At 45.9% G+C, this 27954-nt stretch overlaps 1 protein-coding gene across 1 annotated transcript in view; it reads right to left on the reverse strand.

The window, feature by feature from the left end:
* Rhoh (ras homolog family member H) overlaps positions 1-9436 on the reverse strand; it is a 33774-nt gene extending 24338 nt beyond the window's left edge. Inside the window, exon 1 of the mRNA XM_041671493.1 lies at positions 9236-9436. The gene's annotated coding sequence lies outside the window, so the exon portion shown is untranslated. The remainder of the gene's footprint in view (positions 1-9235) is intronic.
* Between the last annotated feature and the right edge of the window lie 18518 nt (positions 9437-27954).

The raw sequence follows: 27954 nt of genomic DNA on the forward strand, positions 1-27954 counted from the left end.
TCTAACTAGAAGACTGTTTTATAGTGAAATGTTGACTTCCTCATGTCATGTGTGGAGCGCTGTACTGAGAAAGAAAGGCAGAACAGCTGTACGGGCCCACTGTGAAGTGAGAAAAGCCATAAGCCTAACCATTAAAAATATGCACTTGAGTGCTGAGGGCTGGGACTAGGGGTCGCAGAATGCAATGTTACTACTCTGATCCATATCGAACTTGGCACAAACCTACCCGCAGGTGTACAATGATTAAGACAGTGATGAAAGGCACTTTGTACTCCTTATATGAATGTATGTTTGAGAGTCTCATTTTCTATCTCAAAGATATGGGTATAATTGTCATACTACCCCAGAAAGAGAGAATGTCGACTCATATTTCATGCATTCTTAGCCAGTGTCACATACTTGTTCTCTGGAGGGTTGAGGAAGGGCACCCTTCACGCCTCCCCCCTGCAGCCCAGCCTATGACTGTGACTCGGTAGAGGGGTGTCGTCTTGGCATAGCCGGCTGGTTAAAGCTGGCGGATTCGAGGTTGAGTCTCTGCTCGAGAAGAGATGCTCAGAGGCTTGAGTTTTCAACCAAAGCGCAATTCCCCAGATTGCCAGACCCAACGATGGCCAAATGGCATCTGTGGTCAAAAGACTGCATAGGGAAAGGACTGGCCCCAGAGCTGTCAAAGCCCAGCCCAATGTTCAGCTTCAGGGAGGAAAGACAGCTTCTGAGCAGGGGATGTGGTTCAATGCCGGAGCATTTGCCTAGAGCATGCATGAAGCTATAGGTTCAATCCCCACGCCGTGAACAAATACACACACGTGCATACACAAACACACATACAGACACAGGGCGGGGAGGAGAGGAGAGGGATGGAGAGGGAAGGGGTGGGGAGGGGAGGGGAGAGGAGAGAAGGGAAGGGAAGGCTACATCTTACTCTCAGGAAGAGCACACACACCACCTGTTGCCTTTCACTGCATGCTGGAGGTATCAGTTGACCCCTGACCCGCCAATCTCCTCTTCTGTCTGAACTGATCCACTCTGTATACAAAAGCTGCTGTTTCTGGTGCCATCAGAGGTTATACATAACTGTACGTAGGACACCAAAATGGAACCCTGGGAAGTTGCTCTCCCAACAGGGAGCTGACCTTGGGTTCACAGAAGAGGATTCAGAAGGAAAGACTTAGAGCAGTGACCACACAGTCTCTGGATGGAATCTGCCTAAGGATCTGATGCACCTTCAAGCTGCCATCTTGCCCATCAACATCAGAGGAAAGTCAGCATTTCTGTCTAACCTGACGTCACAAGAAGCAGAACTTGATTTCCTCCATCCCGTAATGCTTCCTCAGTGCTACTGACAGCCTCTGAGGCCAATGTTCTTAGTGTGAAGTATATGGGTTCTGAATACTTAGATACATACTCCCGAACTGTGGGTCAAATGTATATGTGCTTTTTCTCAGAGGTCTTTGCTTCTCATTAGATTCCAAAAGAATTGGTAATCCCAAAACTTATTAAGAAACATTCTTCGGGGTTGGAGAGATGACTTAGTCGTTAAGAGTGCTGACTGCTCTTCCAGAAGACCTGGCTTTGATTCCCAGCACCCAGAGGACAGCACAGAACTGTCTGTAACTCTAGTTCTCGGAGATCTGACACCCTCACACAGACATAACAACAATCACAGGCAAAACACCAGTGAACATAAAATAAAAATAAACAAATCATTTAAAAAGTAAGACAGACTCTTCTAGTCAGGCTGGTGGCTCACACCTGTAATCTCAACACTTCATGAGGAGTGGCGGAGAACCGCCAAAAGTTTGAGACCTCCCTAGACTCCAGAGTGAGCTCCAGACTGCAGACCACTGAGAGAGATTCTGTCAGAAAGAAAGAAAGAAAGAAAGAAAGAAAGAAAGAAAGGGAAAGAAAAAATAGAGGGAGGACAAAAGAAAGAGAAAAAAGGAAGACAGAAAGAAAGAGAGGGAAAAAGAAGGGGGTTGGGGGAAGGGAGAGAGGGAAAACTGAAAAGAAGGAAATAAGAGAAAGGAAGAGAGGTGGGTAGATGGGTGGGGTGCAGGGAAAGAGGCACAGGGCTGCTCTAGAGCACAAGCCAACCCCGAGATGTGTGGGGATGAGGGTGGTCAGCAGGTGCTTACAGAGTCTGACCCTAAGCGTTCGATGCTTTGTTCTTGATTTATCACATCCTATTCTGAGAGATTAGAAGCTCTGGCGATGGGAAACATGAGGACAGGACACTAAAGACCATTTGAGAGTTTATGACAGTCACAGATCCTCTGAAGGCAGGCAAGCAAAACAGACGGTCTCGGGGCCCCAGCTACTGCAACATGCACATCATTTATTTCTGATGCTTATTTTATGATGTAAATCTGTCATTACTATTGTGAGTACAGGAAGTTTCTGGTTGTGTTACTACTCCATTTTATCAAAAATTATACCTTCTCTCTTCCTTTAATATAATATTATCACTCACCAAGACCCCAAATAATTTCTGGCATAACCACACCTATATTCTCCTGTAAATCTGTTCTCTCTCTCTCTCTCTCTCTCTCTCTCTCTCTCTCTCTAAGAGTTCTCTGCAGTTTTGGAGCATTGGAGCTTGTCCTGGAACTCTCTCTGCAGACCAGGTTGGCTTCGAACTCACAGAGATCCGCCTGTCTCTGTTCCCTGAGTGCTGGGATTAAAGGCGTGCACCACCACTGCCCAGCTTGTAAGTCTATTTTTAATGACTACCTCCCAAAGCATTCATGGGTCTTCAAACTCACCTGGGTGATTCAAATTCGTACCAAAAGCTGTTTGCTTATGAAGGGGAATTCTGTGGTACTAACTGCATCAGGGGAGAACAGTAAATACAGCTTCCCGGCTTTAGCTTGTTTCGATAACAAACAATTTACTTCTGACTTCTCTCTGCTGATATATCTTCACAAGATAGGCTCTTGGACTGTGAGCCTCCAGCCCCCAGCCTCACCCATAATACACACACACACACACACACACACACACACACACCACACACACCCAGAAACAGAGACAGAGAGTGTGTTTCCTCTAAACTAAACTATAACCCTACTATCTACAGTGTCTCCCAAACAAAGACCTGTAGCCTGTCCACATCAAACGACAAGAAATATACATGCACATTCCTGCCTGCCTCCTCCCTGACAGACAACATGAAGGAGACAGCCTAGGATGCCCCCATCTTACAGGTGATCCTTGGACACACACGTCGGAGAACCCACAATTCAGGAGAACTATATCCTTTCCAGTTTACACCCTTGTTTTGAAATCAAAACCGAACTATTTCCACACACACTTGGCCACCTCTGAGACCATCAACTCGACCTCTTCCTAAGACAGATTCTTTTCTCGCTCTCCCTGGACTCTTTGTCTCTTTCATTGTATTTTTCACCTATTTTATTATTTTCCTCCCACTCTGTTGGAACTTTAGTCTACTATAAATGAAGAACAGGTTCAATATTTTTCCTAATAATTACTGCAGTGCCCCCCCCCAATACTGTGACATTGGACCAGCTAGCTCTCTTGGATGCATTTCTTGCTTTTTTTTCCCCCCTGTGTTGTTATTGTTTGCTTGCTTTGCATTCAGACAGTTTTGCCGGAGGCTCAGCTGGCCTCCGGCTTTCAAACCCCCTGCCTCAGCTTCCCAGACACTAGGATCACAGGCACACAGTGCCTCTGACCTTAGAGTGTAGCTTTTCTATTGGCTAGTTCTTAGTCTACGTAAGGAAGAGCTGTGTCCAGAAACTGTTTAGGGCCTTAGTGTGCATTGACATTGGCCTTCTCGTCTACAAGGTGCTTGCTCAAGTTCTCGGAGCCCAGGAACTTCCTCCAGTCTCAGCTGCTCAAAGGAAACCTGTCAGCATCCACAACTCCGCATGGTCCAGATACCAACTCCTTTTACCATGCTCTGCCCAAGGGACCATCCCAAGCTTTGCAGGTTAGCGGCAAGGCTCACGCGGCACACAAATTCCCTTGCCCTCTCTTATCTTCTCCAGCTTTTAAAAACATACATGCACAGTTACAGTGAAGTAAAAACAAACTCAATTTTAGCATTCAGACACACAAAATACTTTCACTTCTTTTTTTTTTCTTTCAAATTGGCCAGCCTTAGTAGTGAATGCCTCTCTTAAAAAAATTTTTTTTTCATGTTCATTGGTGTTTTGCCTGCATTATGCCTGTGCTAGGGTGTCAGATCCCCTGGAACTGGAGTTGCGAGGTGTCATGCGGGAGCTGGGAGTTGTACCCAGGTTCATCTGGAAGAACAGCAAGTCCTCTTAACCACTGAGCCCTCTCTCCAGCCCCAATGCCTTCATTTCTAATGGCTCACGTTTCTCGTTCACTGTAAAAATCATACTTTTCTGAGCAGCACACTGTGTTTGCCGACTTGGTAATGTAAATCTCCCGTGACTGGTTTCTAACTAACAACACGAGACCACTGAACAAGGAAGAAGAGAGGGCCGCCTAGCATACAGTCCTACAGCACGTCCATCAACAGACCCACAGCTGCTGAGGACCTGAGCACCTTTCAAAACTTCTGGAAATACTATAGTCTGTTCTTGCAAGCCAGCATGGATTGATTCTAGAACACAAGGCTATCAGCTGGTACTTTCCAAAAAGCAACTTTGATTGTTTTTCAAGACAGGGTTTCTCTGTGTAGCTTTGGCTGTCCTGGAACACACACTGCAGACCAGGCTGGCCTCGAACTCACAGAGATCCGAGATCTGCCTGCCTCTGCCTCCCAGAGCTGTGATTAAAAGTATGTACTACCACTGCCCAGTGCAATAATTTTCCGTGAAAAGCCCTGAAAATTCACCTTATTCTCACCTGTTCAACCAGTGAGGGTTTTTGTCAACAGATTATGTAAATAACAATTAAAACATAAAAACTGAGAGAGCAATACTTTGTTTTGGGGGACTTGATTAACCGCCAGCTCACTGGCAGTGTTTCTCATGACATCATCTTCCGTGAGGTCATGTATGAGCTGCCCAGTTACTCCAACAGTAAGCTGACAGTGGCGACACACAGCTCGCAGGGGCGCGGTGAGAACAGGGCCTGTTACCTCACCAGGCTGTGCCCTGGTTTTCTTTTCTAGGAAAAGGGGAAGAGGTCACTGCTGACTCTGGTTTTACCAGAAATCAATTGGCAAGATAAGAAGGCCCCAGCTTACACCCGAAGAAGCCATGGGACATTCAGAAATGCTCTGGAAATTCCTTCCCAACTTTCCATTTACAGGAAAGGAAGGAGGGGAGCTGATTGGTCACTTTCTCCATTCCCTTCTACAGGAAAATAAAGAGGAAAGATGATTGGGCACTTTCTCCTTGCTAGTAAATGCCTTCCTTTGAGCTCCTCCAGAGTAATACTGCCGGCTTCAACTTGCATGCAATACCTTAGAGCAGTGATTCTCAACTTGTGGGCCGTGACCCCTTTAGGGGTCTCATCCAAGATACCCTGCATATCAGATATTTACATCACAGTTTATAACAGTAGCAAAATTACAGTTATGAAGCAGCTACAGAATAATTTTATGGTGGGGGTCCCACACCACGAGGAGCTGTCTTAAAGGGCTACAGCGTCTGGAAGGTTGAGAACCACTGACTTAGTGGTTTTAGAGAAGACGCCTAAAAAGGCTCACGTCCTTGATCCAGTCCTCTCACGCCCAGAAACTGTCTCAAGGAATAAATTCAGGACAAAGGAAAACCCTCTTCTGTGTTCGAATGGCGGTCACAACAGAGAGAGGACAGTCACACCACAGCACTGTCTCCAGCGACCATATTGGCGTTTGGGGACTGATAGGAGAGAGCTTCATTTAACGGCTCTGAGATGGCCTCTGTAAAGCCACTGGTTCCATGTCATCTCAGGGCTGTGCTTTTGATCACACAGATTCCTGGACTCAATTCCAGGGCTAAGGTAAGACTCATAAGAATGAAAGCTCTCTGCCCAGTTTTGAGGTCCAGCCAGAACCAGACTAACCGACCTTACGACAGCTGCCCGCATCCCAGAACAGCATGACAGTTCCTAGCGCAGACTGCCCAGAGACTGGTCAAGCAGCTGCTGGGGCAAAACAGCAGACGAGGCCAGAGGTCGGGTGTTTCCGATACTCCCTGCTTTCCCCGCTAGACACCCCTTCCATCACTTAAGGCCTCCTTCTCTCACTGACCGACTCATCCCCTTCCAATTCCCATCCAGGGCCCCCTTTCTGGCTATTGTCCCTCTCTTTCTCTAGTTAGAGCCCCTAGAATCTCTCCTCTCCATTCTCAGAAGGTCTTAGAAGGAAAACAATATCACTATTTGACTAATCTTGACACAAAATTGAGAATCAGCTTCATAGTTAGCATACCAGCTTCTAAAAGGAGGCCTTTCTAATCCTGGTGAACCTGTCATTTAGAGAGGAAAGGAAAAGCCAGAGGTTCAAACCTGGGCTTTCACCAAACCTAAGCATCCAGACCCTCAAGCAATACTTCAAGACCTCATGGTCAAAAGTATCCCACTGTGGAGGAGGAGCGGATTTTCGGCTGGATCTTGTTGGCATTGCAATTAAAATATTACAATTATGTGATTTAACTCAAACTGGGCCAAGAAATAAACCGTTCTCTCTGCCTCAAATTCCAAGAACCTCTGTAATTCCACCCACAGGCTTCAGACATCCATCCAGATGTTCACAAATACCTGTGAACATCTCAGAGGAGTTCTCTAGGCAGTTGGAAGAGCTGGCATGGGAAGGGTTAAAACATCGCTTTCTAATCTGTTCTTTTCTTCACGTGTTAACACTATAAAATATGTAAACCCTGTGTCTAGTCTATAGCTGGTGCTCATCATGCTAATTCCCCCCTGAATACAGGTGAGAGCGGTGTGGCTTGGGCAGTGGGACCAGGATGTAACTCTAATGCATGAACTGTCTTTGTGGAACCCGTTCTCTATGTAGTGACACCTTGCTTGCTCAGCCTAGGCATGGGGTGGGGGAGGAAGGGCGGACATGGAACCTTGATCCTGCCTCACTAAGGGGACAGGACGACAGTCTTAGCTGACTTCCCAGGGGAGGCCTCAACCTCTCTGAGAAGCAGATGGGAGGTGGGATGGGGGAAAGAGGGAGAGAAGGAGGAGAGGAGAGACGGGGAACTGGGGTTGGTACGTAAAAAAAATAATAATAAATTAATTAATTTAGAAAAAGTTAATTCCCAGCCTTTTACCTGTCACCCCGATTTCCCTTAAAACAAATACTGGGTTTAATAGGCAAGTTTGCAGACAGCTTGCTCCCAGGCCAGCAACCAACTCATTTTCATTTGCGTCCATAACCAGGTCTTTACAAGTCCTAAGGGTCGGCCTTTGAGAGTTTGTTGTAAGCTAGACACTAAGTTAAGCACCTTGTATATTTTATTTCGACAACAACCTTTGGAGGTAACAATTTTCAGTTACTACTGATGTTGTTAGAGCTGCTTTTAATTTAAACAGGAACACTGGAGAATTTCAGTAACTTATTTGAGGTTCCCACGGCCCAGAAATAGTAGAACCAGGGTTCAACACGGGTCTTTTGTCTCTTGCTCATCTTCAATGTTATTTAGATTCCAGTTTTCGTGATCCAGGAACTATTATAACATACTGTCTCTCTAAAGGAATGTCCCTGGAAATGACAGCTGTGTGGCCAAAATGGCTCACACTCTCCACAAGAAAAGTTCACGGAATATTTGGAGAAGCTTTTTATAGGGTCAGAGACTTGCTTATCCACCTAGTCAATCACCCGTGAGGAAAGCCACCTGCGGTACCCAGATGATTGAAAGTCTTCTTAAAATGTGAAAAACAGGCGCGGAGGTTTCCCACAGGCCTTTCTCTGCATCCACGATGTACTAAGGAGCAATGTCAGAAGCCCGGGAGGAATCGCAAACCAGTTACCAGAAAGCAGAAGGCGGCCCAAGGATGCAAAACTGATCAAACCTCCCCAAAAATGGCTAAAGAAGGCTAGAAAACTACCGAATGCAGTCTGTTCTCATTGAACCCGCCATTTGACCCACATCCTGTCTTTCTAACCCTATTCCTCCTGCAGAGGGTAAACTGCCTTCTCTTCTTGGGCTAGTTAGTCTCCTCTTTATGTAAAGTCCATACAGCCCTCCAGGTCCAAAACAACCTTCCCCTTCTCCATCTGCTGAGTTCCCATCCTTCTGAAGGCCTGACTCCTCCTGGCTGCTATAGCTCACTCCCACACCCTTCTTGAAACCCCTACAGCACTGAGATCCTCTGCCACCCTGCTGCCTCTCCTACTGTTTCCCAAAGGGTACTTTCCACTCTGAATACTAGAGTCTGAGGTCCACCATGGAATGGGTTTCATTATATTTCTCTTCTCTCATGCACAGCATCTTAGAACTGGTGAGCGATCATCAACTACTTGCTCCTTGAATAAGTAGTGACTTTTACTTGGTAAAATGCCTTAAACCAGTGATTTCCCAAGTTTTTGCTGTTGTTTCTGATGTTATTGCTACAACCCAGGCAATCAATTGGCAGTGGGAAACCACCTCAGATACTAAATTTAAATTGAATAGAAAGGTCTAGAAAGGGGCCATTAGCATTGAGGCTAACTAGGTAGCAATTCTGGATCCAAGTGTATATGATGTGTGTGTGTGTGTGTGTGTGTGTGTGTGTATATTCTTTACCTAACTAGATAACTTTAAAACTGTTGCCTGTAGAAGTTGGAGGGTCCTTCGATTTCCTTCATCAAAAGCCACTGCGTGATGTTTAAGTCCCCACACAAGCAAGCTCAGACGCAGTCAGCCCCCCCCCCCCAAACAGGCATTTTCTATATATGAGAATACCTCAGAAATCCAGACAATCACATTTTTAATGTTTTAGGATTATGTGTGACCTTCCAGGCTTCGTGGGCACACACCTGTAATCCCTGCACTTGGGAGGTGGAAACAGGAGGATCCAGAATTCAAGGCCATTCTTTACTACAGATTGGCCAGCCTAGGCTACACGGGACCTCACCTCAAAATAAAAACAAAGCAAAATGACAAGGAAACCTCATTGTGTCTTGCTAAGACTTTGGAGAGGGGATACACAGCAGAGCACACTCCCACCTCTAAGTTTGGGCTATGCTTTTTATAATGGATTAAACAAGGTGATTACAATGTATAGCTTTAAGAAAAAAAATCTCAGCAAAATTACAGAGGTCACCAAATTACAGAGACCCCGGGACACTGAAGAATTGTTTTTAAAGAGACAAAAGCCTTACCTGTTGTAGAATGCCTGATGAATGTCTCAACACCAAGACGACTGACTCCGGAAGTCTCAGTTGCTCCCCATAGCCATGGCAAGGCTGATATAGCCAAACCCTATCACTACCGCGAGTTCCTCCTGGGATCCCCCTCTCTCCTCCCCAAGGCTCCCACTGATTCAGTCTGGAAGGACTCCACCGCTGGACGGGAAGGGTTCAAGTCGGAGGTGGCGAGCCTCGGTGTGGTGTTCGAGGTGACTAAGGCAGCAGGAACACTCCGAAAGTGGCAAAAGCGATTACCAAGTTCCTGTGCTGAAGTGAGTTTCCTGTCACCGGCTTCTCCGCGGAGGGGTTTCGTCTGTGTGGGTTTAGGGGCGTGTGTACATGTGCGTCTCCGGCCGTGAGACTGAAACCTACCCAGCCGAGAGGCAGAAGTGGACTTTTGCTGCATGGCTGGGTTTGTGTTTAACATATTATTATTTTTTTTATCCTTCCTGGATCATTTCTCTCTCCCAGTTCCCTCCAGTTTCCAACCCCAAAGCACCAACATACAGGTGAGGAAAGGAACAGGGGGAAACCAGGGTGAACCTTTAAGGAAGTGAAACAGAAGAAAAATGATTTCACTGCACTAACTGGTTTGGTTAATTTAAGCTTAGATCAAAGCACCTTAAAACTTAACTTCCAGGTGAGGATGCAGACAGTAGGGAGAGGACTTGCTTACCCCTGGTTTTGATCCCCTGTATCAGACAAAACTCTGTGTGGGGAACACACCTGCGATCCCTGCGTTCAGAAGGATGAGAAATTCAAGGTTGCCAGGCACGATGGTGCATGCCTTAATTCCAGCAATCAAGAGGCAAAAAACAGATGGATCTCTGTGAGAGTTCAAGGCCAACCTGGCCTAAACAGAGAGTTCCAGAATAGGTGGGATTACACAGAGAAACCCTGTCTCAAAAACAAAAAAAGGAAGATGTTGTTCAAGGGCATCCCCAGTTACACAAGGGGTTCACGGCCAGCCTGGCTGCAGACAGGAGGTGGGTTCTCTGCTTCGCTCTGCTTTACTAAGAACGGATTGCGTTGCTGGTGTTAGTAACCGTTTAAAAGGAACAGGCTGAGCCCCAGCAAAGGCTCCAGCAACCGCCACACAGCAGCACCTGTGCCGGGAGGTACTGAACTCTGAGCTGTTTTCAGACTCCTCTGAGTTTCATTATTTGCCTAAAAACACAACCGTACTTGTCCCGTCCCTCTGTGCTAGCCAGGTGTAGAGACCATCTGCAACAAGACCGACTACAGCCGAACCCCTAAGTCAACCCTTTGACTCTCCTCAATATCAATGCCCCCTCCCAGGCCAGGCCCAGGCACCCCAAGTCCTGACTCACTGTAAATGCTGCCGCCCAGGGTAGTATCTTTCTCCAAATCCCATAAGAACAAAGTCAGCGACGTTCAAGCCAACAAAATGAAAGTGTGTTTATTGCGAGGGTGCAGCCCGGGGCACACCTGGGCTTGGAACACTGTTGTGACCTGATGCTGTGTGCAGACAACCCCAGGCAGGCAGAGTCGACCCTTACGGCACTAAAACCCTCAGAAGGGTTGGAAGACAAACAAAAATATGCAAATAGAATCCATAACTCCAAATTACAGCAACTTTCACAACAGAATCCGAGGCATTGAGCCCAATGGCAAGACAATGGACGCGTCCTAGAGGGTTGTGAGCGGCTCACAAGGAAGATAAAGTTTGGAACTGTCACACAGCCCTGACTGAAAGTTAGAATGTCTGAGGTGTTGCTGTTATCAGCCCCGGAGTGCCACCTACAGAGATCTCAACCTTTTTCATGTCCACCGCTCAGTATTTTAGAAGTGCAGCTATGGCTGTCATGGACAAGAAAGAGGCAGGCTGGGGAGGGAGGGGAGAGGGTCCCAAACACAGGCAAATGGCACAAAGACCCTCAGGGAGGACAAGATTGGGGAAGTGAAATGTTGGAGCACCAGTTGGGAATTGGTCCATGCCTTTAATCCTAACACTCGGGAGGCAGAGGCACACAGACCTCTGAGCTCAAGAACAGCCTGGTCTACAGAGCGAGTTCCAGGACTATTACACAGAGAAACCCTGTCTCGAGGAGGTGGAGAAAAAAAAAAAGGAGGAGAAGAGATGAGAAGAGAAGAGAAGAGAAGAGAAGAGGGAAGGTTAATGTACCTGAGGCATGGTTTGGAGGGAGGGAAGGAAACACACATGACTTACAGATAGACACACAGAAATTTCTTAAAGGGACCCAAGTAGAAACTTATAGCGAAGAAGGACTTAATCTCTCTCTATCAAACACATGGTCTCTGCCCAGAAAATGCCCTGTGGGAAGCTTGGTCACCACAGGGATATTATTAGGTAGGGAAAACACAATGGTTTGTGGATAGTTCCTTCTTTGCCCCCGAGTTTGTGTGTCTGAGGATGAGAGCAGCTCCTACAGACAGACACCTCCCCAGGGGAAATGAGTCAGAAACAAGATCTCCTCAGGAGGATGAAGTAGAAGGATCGGGAATTCATGGCCAGCTTGGGGTACAGAGAGCATTTCTAAGCCAGTCCGGTTTAAGAGACCCTGTTTCAAAATTAAAGAAAGGTACGAATGCTGAAGTGAGGCCAGGAAAAAACAAATGTGAAAATTAAGCTTCAACAGGGGTTGGTTAGGGTAAAACAGAAAGCGTCTGCAGAGTGGTTCTAAGCATTCTGGCAGGCAATATGAAATAGAGAAACAGTCGTAGAGAACTCAGCAGACACTGGATGAAAATGTGTGTATAAAACCATGCTCCAGACAGCAAGCCCAGCACTCCAGATGCTGAGGCGAGAGAATCACCGTGAGTTCAAGGCCAGCCTGGGCTGCAGAGTAATAGTGTTTCCAAAACACAAAAGCAAACCAGCAAAACTAGATACCTCGCCGGGGATGATGGTCCCCTACCTCCCGGGTGCTGAGACTACATAGCTAACTTTGCCTCTGGATTGTGCAAGAGACGATGTCACGGAGGAAGGAAACCGCCATCCTTAAACAGCAGCACAAGTTTTGTGGGGTAAGTCCTCAAGTCTCTCTCAGGCCAAGCTTACTTCACCTTGACGCCCTAGGGAGCCCACAGGGACAGTCACGACAGACCACTGATATACCAAGTGTATCTCATCGGGCAGCTCTAGTTCAATCCAGAAAGGAAGATGAACTTCAACTGTGCTTTAAGAAAGACATCGCCAACGGTTTTTCTCACCCAGTTTCTAAAAGCTTTGATACTCCAAAGCTTAAGAGTTCAAAACGATCCACCTCTGGGGGAGGAGGAGGGGAACAGTGGTTTTTCTCAGGTTGCCAGTGAGATGTGCCACCTCTTGGGAGGTAAGAGGAGCAGGACAGTGGCAGCCACCCCCATGGACCGCCTCTCCTTCTCCAGGAGAAGATGTGGACAAAAGCTCTAGGCTTCATCCTCTGCCTAGGGCCTTCACAACGTGGCCATGCCCCCAGGTCAGACAGGGTTGAGGGTGTCCCAAACGTGCCTAGCCTGGAAGGAACTGGGAAGGCATAGCCGCATCCGGCTGCGAGGTTCCTCTTTCCCATCCCTGGACTCCTTGGCCTACCACGCTTCCTCTCTGAAAGGCCTGTTCTCCCTGCCTGGAGGAGTGTCACTGTCTCTCTTTTCTTCTTTCTGCTCTTTTAACGGAGTTAAATGTGACAGAAAAGGAGGAAGCCGGAAACTTACAAGTACACATAACAGACTCATGCACACACACAGCCGTCGTCTCTGGGCATCGCTTCTCACGCTTCAGTCCAGCCTGGGGACAGAGGTAGGGGAAGCACTAGGGGCTCAGAGTGACAAGAGAGAAAGAAATATTTCACTCTAGGCAGAGCTGGGCCACAGAAGGGAAGGAGGGGCGGTCAGTAATCCAAGGCCAGTGGTCCATTCTCTCTTAGTTTCAAGTATCCCTTCCCTGAGAGTCCTAGACAAATATCATAAGTGGTACAGTTGAGAAGCAATGACTTGGGCCAGTGAAACGGTCAAGCAGGTGGACACCCACCACCAATGCTGGCGGCTAAATTTGACCCCAAGATCCACAAGGCTAAAGGAGAGAACTGACCCCTGCATGTTGTCCTCTGTCCTTCATAATACATACACCAACCACCACACAGACTTACATAACGTATATATCCATACATGTGCCTAGCACCACAGACTTCCATACATACATCTCTATACATATGCCCACCACCACACAGACTTACATAACGTATATATCCATACATGTGCCTAGCACCACAGACTTCCATACATACATCTCTATACATATGCCCACCACCACACAGACCTCCATACGTGTGCCCACCACCACACAGACCTCCATACATGTGCCCACCACCACACAGACCTCCATACATGTGCCCACCACCACACAGACCTCCATACATGTGCCCAGCACCACACAGACCTCCATACATGTGCCCAGCACCACACAGACCTCCATACGTGTGCCCAGCACCACACAGACCTCCATACGTGTGCCCAGCACCACACAGACCTCCATACATGTGCCCACCACCACACAGACCTCCATACATGTGCCCACCACCACACAGACCTCCATACATGTGCCCAGCACCACACAGACCTCCATACATGTGCCCAGCACCACACAGACCTCCATACATGTGCCTAGCACCACACAGACCTCCATACGTGTGCCCAGCACCACACAGACCTCCATACGTGTGCCCACCACCACACAGACCTCCATACGTGTGCCCAGCACCACACAGACCTGCTAAACAAATAGAAAAAAATGAAATAGTTAATTTAAACAAAAACCATTTCAGAGTCACCCTCAGCTACACAATGAGCTCGCAGCCAGCCTGAGATATACAAGCCCCTGGGGGGGGGGGGGAGCCAAAGACTGTCTCAAAAACACCTTCCGTTGATTTTAAATGTTCTCTGATAGGGCCAAAGGAGGTCTTGGTGTTTCTTCAGTAGCATTCCAAGCATGAGAACCTCTTTCATTGAGATTTTAAATAATGTGCTGTCTGACTCTGTATTCTGAACTCGTAAGTGTGGTCTTACACAGGCTTGCTGCCAGCTCTCATAGAAAGGCCTCTTGTATGCAACAACCGTTGTTTGTGGTGAACGGTAGATTTTGGAAACCTTCAGTAGGAGTCATTTACTGAGCTATTCTGACCCCGTGTTTGTGTAACACCTCTTTTTCCTAGCATGACTGCATTGCCCAAAATTATTTTGGTTCCGCGGGGAGTGTTCGTTCACACCAAACGATGCCTGTGAAGAGCCTCTCCATGAAACAGCTTTCCAAAGGTGGGGAGTGCGCACTGAATCTTGTTTTAATGAACTGAGTTTCCAGTCTGGCATTAGCCATCCTGGAACTGTCCTAATACAACTCCATAGGTGACAGTATTAAGACAAAAATACCCATTCCTTCTGATTGGGAGATTTTCATGACAGGGCTTATAAAATGTTAGCTCCACTTCAGAGAAAAGATCTGAATTATGATATGTCACTTTCAACATAAAATTATATTCACATAAAATACTCTTTAAAATTCTAAGTATTAAAAATATCTTGGAATGCCGTAGGCTAGAAATCTCACGAATGGCTTCCTCCGTGCAATTTCTATTTCATTACAAACCACGGCCTCCCTGACCAGATAAGAATACCATTTCAAACACTGTCTCATTTCCCTCTTACAGACATAACCATAAAACCAGCATTTCCCCCTGCTGCTATGCTTATCATCTGTTTTTATTTTAAGATTTTAGCGGAACATAGCATATTGCTGTTTTGCTCCTGTGAATACTGGGTTCTCATGACACCCAGCTGCCATTTTCTGCTCCAGTCGGTTTGCCTCATCTATCTATGTTTATCGAGCAAATATTTACACGGTGGGTCTTCTGTTTGCAGAGCTCTCCTCATTGCAATGCAGTCGGTTGCAGAAGCTGACGGCACCCAGAAGGGTCACTTGAGCTAGGGCTCCACAGTCAGGGTTCGCCTCTTGCTGTGAGACTGTCAAGTAGAGCTGATGTAGACACATGACCCCTTCTCCTCCAGGCAGCCCTGGATGCCCTCTTTTTCCCCACTGCAGATATTAATCAACCGTCTTAGAGCCCTTGCAAAACCCTTCAGGGACAGCTCGACAGGCCGCAGATGAAGCCAGGATCTCTACGCTCTATGCACTGCTTGTTTTAGACACAAAAGAGGCAATTGCTCACCCACCTTACTCACGGGATAGAGCGACACATGACTGGGAAAATCAAATCCCATCTATAAAGGTGAAGACTGGCGACATTTTTAAAGACAGGACCGCGGGCTCTGAGAGCAAATCCACAAGAGACAAAAGTGAACCGTGAGGGGAATAAGAGCAGCCTTTGGGGTCCAGAGCATGAACGCCTAAGGAGCTACCAAAAACGCATGCCCCTTGTCGTCGGTTGGATTTGTCTCAGCAGGAGGAAGACAACAAGGAGGCCTCCTCTGCCTCTTCTCACACTCGCTCCGACTGAACTCGTTGCCTTGATAGGGATCTTCAGTTTGGGCACAGACATCACAGGGGAACTGCAACCCGGCACATCTGTTCAGAGCATGGGGTGCAAGCCTTGTGGTTCCAGGGCACATCACTCACTTGCCAGTCTCAGAGTGACTGATCTTGGTGCGGTTCTGGAGGGAACAGCTTGAAGCATGCATAAGGGCAGTTGGGAAGCGTAGAGGAAGGGTAAACTTGGCTTCAAAACCAGACACGTTTCAAATCTCAACTCTAAGAACAAGTCCTGACCGTCCGTCAGCAAAACAGGTAGATTCCTAGCAAACCTGGACGGACTGTGTAAAAACATAAAATAAAAAATATCCCTAGCCTGGTTCAGTGAGCAATGCCTCCAATCCCCAAATCCCGGCAATAGGAAGGCTGATGTGGATAGTTCAAGCTGAGGCTCCTGTTTACGTGGTGAGACCCATCTCGTAACAAAGTAACTAGCTAAAGCTATATAGCGCTTGGGATGCGGGGCTGCACACTCCATGGGTGCTGCTACAGCCACTCTTGTTTTTTGACTCTTTACCCAAGCTTAAAAAAATCAGCTGTTGAATTGTAGTATTAGAGAAATTTTGGCAGTCCCTAAATCCTGGTGAGAATAAATAAACTTCCACATCACACACAAAAGCGTAATGTTGCAAATCCTCTGTCCATGGGTAAAAGGGGGCAAAAAACGCTCAGATTAACTTTTAGTAAAGCAGTGATGAAATCTCTTATACATACTCTGAACGTCACGGGACATTCCAGACTGTTTCCTGATGTCAGCGCACTATGAATGCTTAAGATACTGTTTTCTCTCATTGGGCGAATGTTTGCTTGACTAGTTCGCGTTACTGTTTATCGGACACTGTGCCAGACACTAGGAAGTCAGCATTCACCACCACCACCAAAGTCAACCTCATCTTCTGAGTTTGGGGAAGGGCAGCCATAAACACCTGTAATTCAAGGAGGCTTTATGCTACAGTGCGCTGATGACTGGCGTGGAGAATAAAACAAGCAAGGGAAGGAAAAAGGTTGCACGTGCCAACCGGACAGCCAAGAGAGTCCTTGTAGGGAAGAAGGCAAAGGCTTTTTGGAGCCATCTTGCGCGTGCCCTTTTCTGTGTAAGCAGATCCTTGACATCAGCCTTGATCCCTAAGTTAGCTGTAACTTTCCTTGCTGGGTCCTGGTTTTCCACACGCCACCAGAAACGGGTCTCCTTGCCTGCCACGTCCCCTAACCCGTCAGCCATGAATGGCAGCTCTTCCTCAGCAGCAGGGACCCCAGCTCACGTTCACCCCACAGTGCCAGCCTGCCTCTGAACTCCCATAGCCCTTCACATTTCTGAGCCTTTCTTATATCTCATCTCCGAATCCCCAAGTCTTTTTCGTCTAATTTAGAGGAACTAGAGCAAGGCTTCGGGTGCCTAGTGAGATCCCAGCCAGTGTCCCAAGGCTGTTTTCTTCTTCAGCTTGCTAGATGCTGTCTCTTAGACTGGTGTTAGTGGCCACTGCTGTACTGTTTGTTAAGCACCTAACCAGTGTGAGTTATGCACTTTCTATGAGTTTCCCTGCTTAATCACCCTGACAGCTATGAACGGGGACCGTATCAGAGTTATCGTGTTCACAAAGGAAGAAACCGAGGAACAGGGAGCTTGAGTATCTTGCTTAGGGTCACAGATACAATTTGGCACAGCCTGCTTGCACTGCCTCATAATGACAGCCATTTGAATTTGTCTATAATCTGCAATACCTTTGACTACAGGATACAGCCATATCTATTAAATATTGCGAATTCTCTCACATTAGATGGGTACCCCACCTCTCAAATTTGTCTCATCCTGAATTCAAAACAGCTTGTGAGGATTGATTTTAAACTTTTAAAAACTACTATTATATGACCACTTCATGCCTGTAATCCCAAGACTAGAAAGGCTGAGGCAGGAGGATGGCAAATTTGAAGCCTATGTGGACTACACAACAAAGCCCTGTCTCAAAAAAAAATAATAACACCAACAAAAACCCCACAGTTGTCATCACTGAGAGCAAGTTTCCATTGCCCCTTTAAACAGATTCTCTCCGTCCCTCTCCCCCATCCTAATGCCTCTCATTTCCTGCTCCAGCACACAGAGCACAACTTGTAGACATACTCAGTTTGGGATGCTATTTTGACGAGCTGTTGTCACTACACAACTAAGCCTATGACCAAGTAGTTCTGCTGTGTGACAACGCCCTTCATTTGTGCCCTCAGAAAGTTCTGGAAGCTTACAGGCATGCATTGGTTCACACACAAGGCGCATCACCGCCTTCTAAAAGTCACACAAAAGTAGAATTGCTGTGGACTATAGACTCCTAATCTGAACAGGTAGAGCTCTCGAGGGTAAAATGCGTCTTGTATGAATCTCGTGCCGGAGGTTAAGTTCCTGTCTTAGAAAAATACCCAGTAGCCGGCAGCTGGAGAGATGGCTCAGTGGTTTAGAGCACTGACTGCTCTTCCAGAGGTCCTGAGTTCGGTTCCCAGTTCCAGGTGAGCATTGAGCAGCTCAACTACCTGTAACTACAGCGCCAAGGGATATGATGCCCTCTTCTGGGCTCTTGGGCACACACCACACACACACACACATGCACACACACACACACAGGTATGCTCGGTTACACAGACACACACAAATAAATAATGCAAAAATAAATCTTAAATAAAAGAAATGCCCACTTGATCAATATAAATGATAAATACTGAATCACTTAGATAAAAATATGAATTCCCTTTTTTATGCGTGTAATCTTCAAAAAGGGAAATCTGTGTTTTTTTATAAACTAAAACACAAGAAAATCATAGTGCATCCTGGGTTTAAAACAGTATTTATTACTTGGTTTATTCTGTGTATATGTTTTTGTTTTTTGTTTGTTTGTTTAAGACAGGTTTTCTCTGTGTATCCCTAGCTGTGCTGGTATTTGATATGTAGACCAGGCTGGCCTTGAACTCACAGAGATCCATCTGCCTCCGGCTCCTGCGTACTGGGATTGAAGGTGTGCACCCCCACACCTGGCTCAACAGTAGTATTTTAATTACATGTAGCAAGCCAAAAAGTGTTTTTGACACTAATATCCAGAATACATACAGATTTCAGGCCCTGCCTGAATGCAGGCTGTGTCTTTACAGATTCCACTCACCGAATTAAAATGTTTGATAAACTCTTCGCCCTGGCAGGCAATTGACTCCCTCAGCTCTGTTCACTTCAGGAAAAGGTTCCTGTCTGACCTGCCAGTGACTCTGGAACCGTCTGGAGCTTCAGAAAACTGAGTTCAGATCAACCTACCCATTCTTTTCATTTTTATTTTATTTTTCCCCGAGACAGGGCTTCTCTGTGTAACAGTCTGGGCTGTCCTAGAACTTGCTTTGTAGACCAAGCTGATCTCAGACTCACAGAGATCCTCCTGCGTCTGCCTCTCGAGTGCTGGGATTAAAGGTGTGTTCCACCACCGCCCGACTTTTATTTTTATTTTTAATCAATTTGCCTTTTAAAATTTGATGCTGGGCATCAAACCCAAGGCCTTGTGCATACAAGGCAAACACTGAGCTATATCTTGCTCCCCTAATTAGCTTTACTCCCTGGAGACTCCCATTTGCTTAATATAAATGATCCATGTTGAATCATCTCGGTAAGAGTGGGAATTCTGGTCTCTTCCTTGCTGATATAGCCACTGTGAAGGGAAGTGTGCACTAGAACATCTGTACATTTTTATAGTCGCAATTCAGTAGCCTGTAGATAAAATACATAACCAAGTAAAACAGAGGAGCACGTCATCCAGCTGACATCACTTCTGGGGAGCGCCAAGGGCTCAAGGACCAAGTCCCTTGTGGTGTCTACTTTCTTCTGAAAGACGCTGATCTCAGTCTCTACTGCTATTACCTCACTCCCAGGAAGACAATATCAACCCAGTAAATCACAGAATCATTAGTAACAGAGGGGTGTGTACCCAATGTCCTTACTGTTCACTGAAACGAACACCCACTAAACCTCTCTTATTCTTTATAACTCCATTGAGCAAGCCTACCTAAGTTTCTTCTGTAAACCTTAGTGTTGCATCATCCTCACCGTGCTTTGCGGAACAGCTAGTGATTTTAGAGCCGTTGGTTCTCAGAGGAAAATCGCTGAACCACAGCGGAGTCCAGCAAAGTCATCTTCCCGTTCTTCAGCCTCTCTGGGGTCACATGATTCCAACCAGATGTATGACAGCTCTCAGACAGATTCTCCCTCCGGGGGGGGGGGGGGGGGGAACGCCAGAGGTTCGGGGGTTAAATCTGTTAGAAACCCTGCCCGAGCGCTCCCGTCAGAGGGCAGTCAAGGCTGGAAAACTCTCCCGGGCTATCTGCCGGTTATCTTCTTCTGAGAAGATAGATGAAGAAGCATTCAGAAACAAGAGAGTGGGGTTTCCAGAAAATTAATTCGGTGTCTGAGCTCAGAAAGAAAGAGGTAGTGGGAAATGCTTGATGCTCATTGAGGGAAAACATGTTTGTGGCAGGTGCAGTCAACGATAGCGCGATCGGGTTGCCGACTTAGCCCGCTTCTGACTATTATCATTTCCTAAGCTACCGTGGCTGTGTACACCTCATCAGTAGAAGGAAAAGAAGTACTCGGTAATTCTCATAAATGGGCACTGTTTAAATTGCACTTGGAATTTCAAGACTAGTCATAAATTCCTGTCCACTTTATTTCTTTAACAGCATAAATCTCTTTTTGAAATTGCTATTAAAACAGTTTTTCCAAATAAGACTTTTCATTTCTTAAACGTGTACCAAAAACACAAGAGTTTTTACCATTTGAACAATCCATCGCTGCGATGCTCATTATCCAAAATATAGTGGTTTTCACTAATTCCTATCTTTTCATCTTTTAATTATAAAATATCTTAAGTTTCTTAAAAAAGTACCTTGATGGGATTATATTAACATCCCTCAGTTTTCTTTTAGCTTCCTTTAAAACTTTACTTTTCAATTTAGAGTTCATTTTTATAAACCTGACAAGATCACCATGAATTGGAGAAAACCATTATAGCCTTTGGTCTTTATTTTGTAAATGAGAAATCTGAACCTCAGAGAGGCTGAGCAACTTACACAAGACCACCCAGTCAGAGAGAGAAGACTGCGGAGACCACTTGACTCCTATGGAGTTTGCCCTCCCCAAAACCAAAAAAAAAAAAAAAATGCTACAGAGAGCTTTTCCACATTAGCTCTTTGTAGTAAGAGAGGTGCGAATTGACCTTCGGCCTCTTCAACAGAGGTCATAGACTTACTGTATAAAGGTAAGTTATGAAATTATCTGTTCAGTAAAATCCAAATGTTTTAAAGATTTATTTTGATTTTTATTTGCGTGTGTGTGCATGCGTGCCTGTGGGTGTTGGGGTGTGTGTAGATGTGGGTGCCCACAGAGGCCAGAAGAGGCATTGGCTCCCACTGAGGTGGAGTCAGACAGAACAGCAGAACAGTCATGGACGAACAGCACAGGCTCACAACTGTTGGGCCATCTCTCCAGCCCCCAGTTCCCAGTTATATATGGAAATAAAAACGTATCTATATGTCTGAAGGCCGAGAATAATTATACAGAATAGCAATGGATGACATTGAGGATAATTCCTCTCATTTTTCTCCTTGGTTTTGTGGACTCCGCACATTCTAAGTGAACTACCGAAAACAAGCTCCATAATAAGAAAGAGGAATGGTAGAGCCCGTGTTTAATTGCGTGTTGTCCACATTACCGTGTTCTCCCTCGGGATTATCTACTGCACTTTATGTCACTTCTTTTTTGTTTGTTTGCTTGTTTGTTTTGGTTTGGGTTTTGCTTTGTGGGGTGTCCCTGCCACCCCAACCTGGAAATTTTATTATTTTCTTTTTAAAAAAGCAGATTTGGTTTCAATGTTAAAAAAAAAGAAAAAGAAAAGAAAAAAGAAAGAAAGAAAAAAGGAAGGATTAAAAAACAAAGCAAAACTAGGGGCTAGAGATTGCTCAATGGTTAAGAGCACTGACTATTCTCCCAGAGGGTCTGAGTTCAATTCCCAGACCCCACATGGCAGCTCATCCAGCCTGTAACTCCCAGTTCCAGATGATCGACACCCTCACACAGACACACGTGCAGAGAAAACTAAATCATTTTTTAAAAAAATTACTATGCAATAAGCACAGGGCAGTATTTATAGAATGTGTTTTTCCATTCTGGTTCCCGTAGCATATAGGGTAGCTTTTGAGAACTCAACCCAAAAAAATCTATTCTTGTGGTTCTCATCATCTCTACACCATCTAAATGTTTAACTCAGAATACCACTTGCCAAGACTCCTTTCTTCTTTTCCTTGCTGTGCTCAGTACTCGTTTATTCTTTTCCTTGCTAACAAAAACTCTCTTTGGAGATGTAAAAAAAAAAAAAAATGCCCCATACCAGCAGATGAATCATGTTGTCCAGTTAAGGATGATGAAAAAGAATCTTTTACTTCTTGGTCTCCCAGCTTTCCTTGCAGCGAGGAGGGTCAATGTCACCCAGTTCAAGACAATGAAATGTTGGGGAAATCTTCTTGCTTGCTTCCTAACCAGTGGAACCCAGGAGATGTGAGCAGAAGGCCCTGTTATTTTGTTTTCTTGCTATGAGGGCTATGTGAGATATGGGGTTCCGAGGACTAACAAGGCAAAAGTACTGTAGAGACCCAGAAGAAGCCTAGCATTGCTGACCTGTGGACCACTTCTTACTCTTTTTGTATCTGAGATGATAAAATGGCTCAATTATCGAAGTCATGTTTTCTTGTTCTCATAACTGAAACTGAATTCCTTTTAATGATATAGTTATAATAGCAAAAATAACAACAACAAAAACAAATAAGGAAGGTTTGAAGTCAATGCTACCAATACCTTATAAAAGATAAAAGAACTAAATAAATAAAAACCGCTAATAAAATAAAATAAAATTTAAAAAAATATATAAGAACTTAGCCAAACCCCAACCTAAATAACCAAAAATGTAGATTGTTGTTTAGAAATGGCTGGATTATTTTACTGGATCATTGTGCAGGTTTGGTTGTTTTGTTTTGAGTCAGGGTCTCCTGTACCCCAGGCTGGCCTTGAACTCATGCACTGGAATTACATTCATGTGCCAATCCATCTGATTTTATCTCTTGTTGGGGATCGAACCCAGGACTTTGTGTATTCTAGGCAAGCCCCCTACCAACTGAGCTACATCTCCAGCCCATATGTAAGCATTGAAAAAAGAGTATTCAGGTGCTGAGTAGTACAGTTAGGTAAACTCTGAACTACCGCGCTTGACTAACACGTGCAAGACCCCTGGGTTTGGCTCTGAGCACCACAGAGAATCATAATAAACAATAAAAACTTCACAATAGTTAAGAAAATCATATGCCTTATAAGAGCTGCTTGGGAAGGGAGACGACGTGGAAAGAGGAGGAAAAGGAGGCAGAACTGAGACTGTTTCCCTGCGATGACAGCGCTTTCAGAACGTTCAAGGAACCGCTAAAGGAACTGGGGGAGCTGGGATTGATTGCATTGCGCAGCACTTATTCAGCCGCCGCAACATTGTCCACACGGTAAGCCACAGCGGCTACATTTTAACATTGGAAAGTATCAAATAACTGGGCTCCTGCCTATAATCCCAGCTGAGGCAGCAGGATCACCATGAGTTCATGACCTGTCTGGGCTGTATAGTGAGTTCTAGGCCAGCCTGGGCTACAGAATGATAGCCTGTCTTAAACAACAAACCAAACCAAAACAAAACAAAAAGTAGCTCTGATGGACAGAAATTCCTCTTTACATCCCTGGAAGAATTTTTATCAAATTTAAGAAAGCGTTTCGCTCCCTCCTGTCTACAACCATGGCAAACTCCTCAGCCCATGCTTTCAGCTTGGTCCTCCACCGTATGTCCTATCTCAGCCGCTTCAAACACGCTCTTCTTTCCTCTGTGCACGCTCTTGACTTCAGAGCAATTCAAACGCTAGAAGGAAAGGGTCTGAACATTTTCATCGTAAAGAAATGATACACTCTTGATTTGTATAGTTAGCGCAACTGTGTGCACGTGTTGGAGTACGGCATGGTACTCCATTAACATGCATACTTTAAACATTTTATGCATCAATTTAAAATCAATAAGAGCAACCTATCCTCTGTCTTTCTCTTCTTGTATGCATGCCACCCTACTCCCGTCAGCTTCCACCCTTCCAACTTCTTGAGACCAAGAGCCATGCCTTTGATTAAGTTGTGGAGTCCTGATGAAGAAACAGTTAATGATACGACCAAACACACCATGACCATACGGATCATGTTGGAAGACTCAGAAGAGGGCGAAGGAGGTGATGACCCAGTTTCTCTACCAAATATTAATACAGCAATATTCAGGAAAGGCAGTTCGGGACAGCACCCTCCACAAGGATGTCCTGCCCGTCTGTGGATGGTGAGAACCCAGGGAAGTGAGCCAAGGCCATCAGCATCCCCTGGAGGACCAAGAATTCCCAACACTGAGCAAGGAAGACTTCTGGATTTATCCTGTCCACAAACTACTCAGACGTCAAAGGTTGACACACCATGCGAAACTGTGAGAAATAACAGGATGGAGAGAATTCTTGAGGATGCTGTTCCTGACGCTGTGACACCACAAAGGCCTGGTGCCTAGGTTGAAGAGCTCTTCATGACGCTGTGGTGACAAGGACTGTTCCAAGTACCAACTGCACTGCTATATTTTAAATTGTGGATATCGGACACTCAGTGGACAGATGAGCAAACTAATCATAGTAATAGTAATCAATCATATTTGCAAAACAGAGACTCACCAAATGTGCAATTTAAGAAGAAAATACCCATGCTCTCATGTGCATTTTAACTCCCTTTCCTTCATCATAGAACATTATTTTTAAGCAAACGCATAGAGCTCAGGGTGAAGCTGCCACGTGGCACAGGTCTGGAATTATAACAGTCAGTAAGGAACACATCCCACCCCCACCCTATCCACTTCCTCCACCCCTAGCAACCTCCCCCACTCCTCCCACCACCTCCCCACCAAGCCACTGCCAGGAGTGTTCTCCCCTTCCATCCATCCTCCTTTGGAGGTCAAGTTTGAGCAACGACCTCGGACCATGAAGTGAAAAATCACAATTATACTTAAGAGTACAGAGAACAAGGCAAGTGCAGTCCCTAGGGCCCAAGCCACGTCTGTTTTTGCACACAGTGTTTCCTTTACTCCAGAAAAAGAAGCATACAACACACCTTGTTTTGCAGTCTGGTTTTGTTTTATTTTGACCAGTGGGTACAGAGCAGATATCGTTCCGGTTCTGGGAAACAAACTCGGTATCTCACGGTGGGGAAAGTTGAATTCACCGACCTGGTCTACCTTGATGTCAACTCAGCTTTTGGCTGGTAGGAAGCACTATACTTATAGAAAACGGTGTAACACTTGAGTGGAATTGTGCACGAGAAGTATTTCTGTAGAAACCTCTAGAATGTTGGTTTTATTTCCATGCCTTGCTTTTCTGGAGTGGTAAATGGGGTACCTGACATATTACTGAGAAGATTAACAAATTAGTGCATACCAGCCGCCCCCTTCACAAGTCAGTATTTCTAGCTCTCCTGTTTGAGCTACTATTCTGGTGATTTTAATGACAGATTTCCAAAATGCTTTTGCATTTAAATAACCCATGACCGAGTCCCTCACTTCATGCACACAACCCTTCGAAACGAGCTTACGTCTCCCATCACCTGCGCACCTCACTAGATAGGAAACTCCCTGTCTGCTAACAAAGAACCGAAGGCTGCAAATGAGAAGGAAGAGAAGCCCACAGGAAATCAAACCCAAGAACCAGCTGCAGACCGTCAACAGACTGCAAGCAAATAGAAAGAAGATCACAAGCAAAGGATTCTGGGCCTTCATGATAAGCTTTGCCGTACAGCGCTCCCAAACAGCAACTGAGCAAACCCGTCTGATCCCACCTCATACAAATCTGCTGCTCCTGTTAGCACTCAGTGGGCTCCCAGCCCTGGGACCTGGCCTCAGGGAGCCCCTGCTGACCTCTGCAAATCTGAGGTTAGTCTTGGGTGACTTATGCTGTTCACCCAAGCGCTCGGTCCTTGTGGAGCAACAGCAGCACAGGAAGACGGCTCATTGTTTTCACAATGAGGAAATGTGTCCTTGTCATGGTAACAATCATTGAAACCCATCAGAAAAGCACATGCTGCCCTCAGAACCATGAGTTCTTCAACTTAGTTCTTCAAGCTCTCCCAGAGTGTTGGGTCTTTCCTGTATGGAAGGCTGGGAGGTTTAGGCTTTGGGGTTTTTGTTTGGTTTGGTTTGTTTTGAGACAGGTTTTTGTTTGTAGAACATCATTTTCAGGTGTGTTGCTTTTGTTTATGCCGCATTTGTTTAACTCTGTGAAGTTGTGATTCCTTGCCTGTCTAAAACACCTGATGGTCCTAATAAAGAGCTGGATGACCAATAGCAAGGTCGGAGAAAAGATAGGCGGGGCTGGCGGGCAGAGGATAAACTGAAGAAATCTGAAAGGGAGGAAGAAGAGCAAGAGAACAAGCAGAGGACATGGGGGGTCAGCCACCCAGCTACACAGCCACACAGTCACCCGGCTACACAGCCACACACACAGCCACCCAGCTACACAGCCACACACACAGCCACCCAGCTACACAGCCACACACACAGCCACCCAGCTACACAGCCACACAGTCACCCGGCTACACAGCAAGCCACGGAGTAAGAAGGAAAGAGAGATAGACAGAAGTAAGAGAAAGACAAAGCCCAGAGGCAAAAGGTAGACAGGTTACTTTAAGTTAAGGTTTAACTTAAAATATAGCTGGCTAGAAACAAGCCAAGCTAAGGCCAGGCACTTATAACTGAGGATAGGCCTCTGTGTGTGACTTCTCTGGGAGCTGGGTGGAGGCCCCCAAAGAGAGTCGAGTAAACAACAGCAGACTACGGCTTTTCTCGGTTGTTTTTGTTCACGTGGTCTTTTTCTGGATCTCCTTAACAGAGTTTTCCCGAGTTACCCATGCCTCAAACTGCTTCAGTCTCCTGACCTATATCAGGTACAACAGTTGTACATATTTCTGAACAAATAACTCAGCCCACATTACTTTGTATTATACTTTGTACTATTTTATTATGAGTTGTTTATAAGTCTATAAGCTAAATGCTTAATTGTTGTCTTGCCCCTTCTCGTTTCATTATAAAAGCACTTATTTGAGGCAATTTGATTTGAATTTCAAAGGACAAATGGATCCTAGCAATCAGGAATGCCAAGTGAGGCTTTTGAAGAGGAGTGGCTCTCTGCATGAGATGTTGGAGGAAGGCGGAGATAAAGCTGAGGGCCTCCTTAGAGAGAATGCTGTCCTAGCCTTTGCCATGAGAACGCAAGGCGAGGAAGTACGAGCGATTAGCCAGCCTAGAAAGCTGGGGAGGTTGTTCTACCAGTAAACTGCTTACCATGCAAGCACGAAGACCTGAATTTGATATCAAGAACCTATGTAGAAAGGCCAAGCGTGGCCCAGCACAGTGGCACACACCTTTGATCCCAGTACTCAGAAGGTAGAGACAGATGGGTCTCTGTGAGCTTGAGACCAGCCTGGTCTATACAGTGAGTCTCGGAACAGCCAGGACATAAGAAGACCCTGTCTTGCCGGGCGGTGGTGGCCCACGCCTTTAATCCCAGCACTTGGGAGGCAGAGGCAGGCGGATCTCTGTGAGTTCGAGGCCAGCCTGGTCTACAAGAGCTAGTTCCAGGACAGGAACCAAAAGCTACGGAGAAACCCTGTCTTGAAAAATCAAAAAAAAAAAAAAAAAAGAAGACCCTGTCTTAAAAAACCACCACCAGCAACAGCCAAGCATGTGGCGTGTGCTTGTAATCCCCAGTGTTGGGTAGATACCTGAAGGGTCACTGGCCAGCCTAGTCTACTTGGCGAGCTCTAGGGCAGTGAGAAACCCTGCCTCACGAAAACAAAACAAGCTGGACAGCATCTGATGAATGATTGCAAAGGCTATTCTCTGGCACACACAACACACACAAACACACACACACACACACACACACACAGCATGTATTCCCACATCGAAGTCTTGCTCTCATTGAACAAGAAGTCTTAAAAAACAAAGCAACAAAAACTGTCTTCCCCCTCTTCCTTCCTTCCCTTTCCACGCTCTGCAGTCAGCTACCCCATCTCCCCAAA

The sequence above is a fragment of the Microtus oregoni genome, unplaced genomic scaffold, assembly GCF_018167655.1.
Source record: "Microtus oregoni isolate MIOR12 unplaced genomic scaffold, Mior012 000021F_ref0000039, whole genome shotgun sequence".
Classification (NCBI taxonomy): Eukaryota; Metazoa; Chordata; class Mammalia; order Rodentia; family Cricetidae; genus Microtus; species Microtus oregoni.